This window comes from Meleagris gallopavo, chromosome 4 (genome assembly GCF_000146605.3).
Source record: "Meleagris gallopavo isolate NT-WF06-2002-E0010 breed Aviagen turkey brand Nicholas breeding stock chromosome 4, Turkey_5.1, whole genome shotgun sequence".
Classification (NCBI taxonomy): domain Eukaryota; kingdom Metazoa; phylum Chordata; class Aves; order Galliformes; family Phasianidae; genus Meleagris; species Meleagris gallopavo.
The window spans coordinates 61,225,838-61,230,146 of NC_015014.2; the positions used below are offsets into that span (position 1 = coordinate 61,225,838).

General features: G+C 37.7%; 1 long non-coding RNA gene across 1 annotated transcript in view; it reads right to left on the reverse strand.

Annotated features, from left to right (window-relative positions):
• Positions 1–367: 367 nt before the first annotated feature.
• Positions 368–4,309, reverse strand: part of LOC109367435 — a 5,932-nt gene continuing 1,990 nt past the window's right edge. The window contains exons 1-2 of the long non-coding RNA XR_002114571.2: positions 2,887–4,309; positions 368–1,905 (exon numbers count right to left, since the gene is read on the reverse strand). The exon at positions 2,887–4,309 is cut by the window's right edge and continues 1,990 nt beyond it. This is a non-coding gene — a long non-coding RNA (uncharacterized LOC109367435). The remainder of the gene's footprint in view (positions 1,906–2,886) is intronic.

A 4,309-nucleotide genomic window follows, 5' to 3' on the forward strand; every position in this document is an offset into this window, starting at 1 on the left:
CTCCCTGTGTAGCATTACAACCCCAGCTGCAGCTTATTAGAAAATGTCAGTAACATCTGAAACTTCTTGCAACTTTACATGTGCATTATGTTAATTCTTTCATCATCAGTGCACAGCTACCAATAATGCTTTTGTATCAGTTTACAGAGCAGTAAAATACAGTCCTAAGCAGATAAGTGATGTATTCAAAACCTACTTCTTGCAGGTTGTTTGACAAATTGCTATAAAGTGTTTAACACCTGTTATAGCTCAGATAAGGAGCAACATATTACACATCAGACTAAAGCCTTTTGCCTTTATTCTGTTCTCACCCACTCTCTATATACTTAGAAACATCAGGCCATCTTATCACAGATTACACAGAAACAACAGGCATTCCCAGGTTTATTTTATTTTTAAAAATGTACAGTCAATACTCCATTTTACACAGTGAAGATACCTCTCACTCAAGGAACATAACTCATGGTATCGAAAGAATAAGCTTTTCTACAGAAAAGCATTCAGAAATTTTCCCCACCTGGTGAAATATGTAAAGTATGATCAATGTAAATGACACAAGATCAAAGGCAGCTGGGAGAATGAATGACTGAAACAGTTTCAATATAGACCACTAATGGCTTGGGCAAGTAACATGCAACCCAGTTACATTATTGAAAAGGTTCATCAATTCTTTAAAGGGACTTTTCAGATATGCCCTCAGTCTCAGAAAGGAAGACTACCTTTTAAAGCTTGTAAGATGGATGACAAAGAAAGATTCAAGTAGAAGCTGCACATAAGATGAATGACAGCAAGCCGTGTTTCCATTATGCTTTTCAAACAGAAGAGTCTGTTCATTTGCTAACCAGGAGACAAAGACTTAATCAGCTGGCTGCTACAGAAAGTAAGAGTAAACTCAATTAAGAAATTGAAAATATGACACTGCATAACGGAGTAGAGGAAGGCAAGAGTACCACTACTCCCACTTTCAAGAAACAGTTCAAGCAATCACATCTTTCGCAGACAGCAGGACTGCAGAGCTGTGGTCTCACTTATAGTCATGAAAACTCACTCACTAGAGCAAAGAACTTATACCCTGATATAATCAACATATGTCAGTGAATAAGGTGATGAAATGCTATATAAAATTTGTCTTTCCCCCTTAGTCTGTTAAAGTTGGTCCAAGAGGAGCTGTTTTTCTTAGAATTTGGCTATTTCTTATTTGCTCGTAACTTATCAGTGCCTATAAATACCTGAAGGGATGACAGAATCAGGCTCTTCTCAGTTGTGCCCAGTGCCAAGACAACAGGCAGAGGGAATAAACTGAAGCACTGAAGGATCTATCTGAACATCAGGAAATGCTTCTTTACTATGCAGATGAAGAGCTGGCACAAGGACCCAAAGAGTGAGGTCTCTTTCTGGAAAAGCTTCAAAAGCTGCCTGGGCACGGGAGCTTGGACACCCTGCCCTGGATGGCTCTGTTGGAGGCAGGAGTTGAACTAGAGACCCAAGCTACTCTCAGCCATTTTGTAAACCTGATCCTGTGAAAACAAGACCAAAAAAAAAAAAAAAACCCCATCAGAAAACCTCATCTAAATTGCTCTTAGCTGCACTGTAGAATCCAGTTAATGGTCAAGTAACAAATGGACAAAAAAGCTGCAAAACGTCCTGAATACAGAGTGTGTGAGATAAGGCTTATATATCCAAATACATTATTCCAAGTGACTCGACTCCTCCCACTTTTTTCTTTTCATGGAAGAAGAGGACATTACTGTTTAGATACTGCCAGTTAACAAAAAATCATTTGATGTAGATGAATGGTTTGCAGCATGCAATCTGTTGGAGCAACAGCAGGCAGCAATACAGGTTATCCGGTCTGATGAGTTCAGCATCCCAACTTGCCACTCTCCAGAGCCCTGGATTTAAATCCTGTACTTGAGACATAAGAAAAAAGACACCCTTAGACAACATCATGCTGCTTGCATGCACAAGACTACCATCCCAAACCGTTGTACTAACTTGAGTCGGCTGTCTACTTAAAGGAAACAAAATTGGGAAGCAAGTCTAGACATCTTTTCCTCAGAAAAATCAGACTTGTATAAACTGTGACATACTTTATGTGGAATGCATGCTAGTTCACATAATATAAGTTGCAGATAATCATGAGTTAATTACTACAGTATTTTATTAATTTTACCATGTAATACTACGCACCCCTTTTTCCTCCACAGGTACTACATCTGCCTACTGCTTCCTTTTATAATAAGGATAAGCTGAATGTAACTATTTTTGCAGCAAAAATGTTAGCTTCCTATACGTTCTTTACCATTAACATATTTGAAATGATTATTTTATGGTTATTAGGGTCTGCCAAAGAGATGCTGGCTTGAATTCTCTGTTTAGCTTTCAGGAAAAGTGGTGAAGAAAATGAATGTAGGTGTTGACACAAGATTACCAGGTACTTATCAGAAGTCAGTCTTCTGAGGATTCTAGAGAAGAACTGTCAAGTTGTTCTCTTGTGCTATGTTGCACCTATGCAGATTTGTGGATTGCTGTACTGTCACGCAGATATACTGGAATGAACATTTAGGTAACAGAGCCAGATTTCATAGCAACTGCTCTCCTGGTGACTCTGCATAAAGAATAGCTAATGACATAATATTATTACATATTCCTGATAAAAAAATACATTCTGACTGGTAGAAGGTTCACAAAAAAAAATAACTGTGGAAAACTCAGAATAGATGATCAATATACACCTTCTCTAATTTTCATTTTACAATTTCTATAAACCACAGGATAGAAATTGGACACTAGCCACTTGAAAATCCTATTTTTAACTACCATCTCTGTAAGCAGAACAATAATATTTCTTCTAGACAGTACAGTTATAGAAAAACAAAGCTTTACCTGATGCATTTTTCATCAGCTTATGTAGATTCAGAGTGCAACGACAGGTACTTTCTTCAATATCTCTAAGCACTGGCTGGAGGAGGCCCAACAATACATCTAAAAGCTGCAGCAAAGCTGAAACTGAACACACAAATGTGAAGAACAGAAATGATGCCAGAGGTCTGGTGTTATTTCTCTGTTCAGTTGGAAAAACGGAAAAGAAAATAGAGAAGACATCTTCCTTTGAACAACAGTTGCCTCAGAAAAGAGCAACAGCAAAAAATTTACTCCATTATAATGTATTTAGGTCTCCTCTACTGGAAATTATACCTGAACGTACTGTCTCTGGATTTAACACATCTGAAGTTGCAAAGCATTTTTGTGTCCAATAAGAGGCCTTAGCGTTGCATTTCAACATATTTCACATCGCTACTTGGGCACTAGAGAAACATGCTCATAATTCAGCAAATCCTTATTAAAACCATTTAATGAGCAAAGTGGCAGTAATTAACTCATTTGCCCAAGGCCACAAAACCGAAGAACTTAGTTTATTACTTTTAAATCTCATGCCTCCCAGACGGCTCTGCACTTATCTTCACTTAATTAAGAATTGCGAAAAACAAGACTTGCCTTTAAGTTCTCATCAAGGTGCAACAACAACAGATCCATTCAGATTTGTTCTTCGTGCTTTCTGTGCACTGCATGCGCTCACATCAGCTATTCTGATAATAGATGAAGCTTCAGGCAAGTATATTTGAAAAAGATAATAAATGCAGACATATATTCCCTAGGACTTCCAAAGGAGTCCTTCTGTTCTCCTAATTGAGGATTTCAAAATAAAGAAAAGCATGTCATAATCATGTACCATTCATAACATCTTTGTTAACAAAGAACAAAGACTACTTTTTCCCCCAATTTATTAGTGGAAACTATAAGGAGTTTTCTAACCCCATTAAAAATAACTCAATATTCTTCAAAGCTTTCCTAATCTAGAGAAAATGGAATCCGCATCACTGTTTGGTCACATGACATCAACTCATTTTTCCACTCCATGCCCCAATTTTAGAGCAAACATAGAGGGTATAAGTGATGACATACACTGCCACCTTGTGTTATAGTTTAGAACTGAGAAAGCCTGCAAGGATTCCCAACACATCCAGCTTCAGGTGTTCTAATAGCATTTTTCACAGCTGCTGTGCCATACTAAACGCATCTAAACTGTTATGTAACTAAGACTGAACTCAGGCTGCAACAGATGCAAGTCTCAATGGCCCCAAGAAACAGAAAAGCTCACTCTTCTCCAGCAATTGTTACACGTATTTTGAACAGTACACAGTATTTGCAGAGACAGCAAAAGCTCAATGGCACTGATATTAGCTTTTAGGTTTGAGATGCTCTTCCTTCAGCCCAGGTAAAAAAAAAAAAAAATATTAAGTTACTC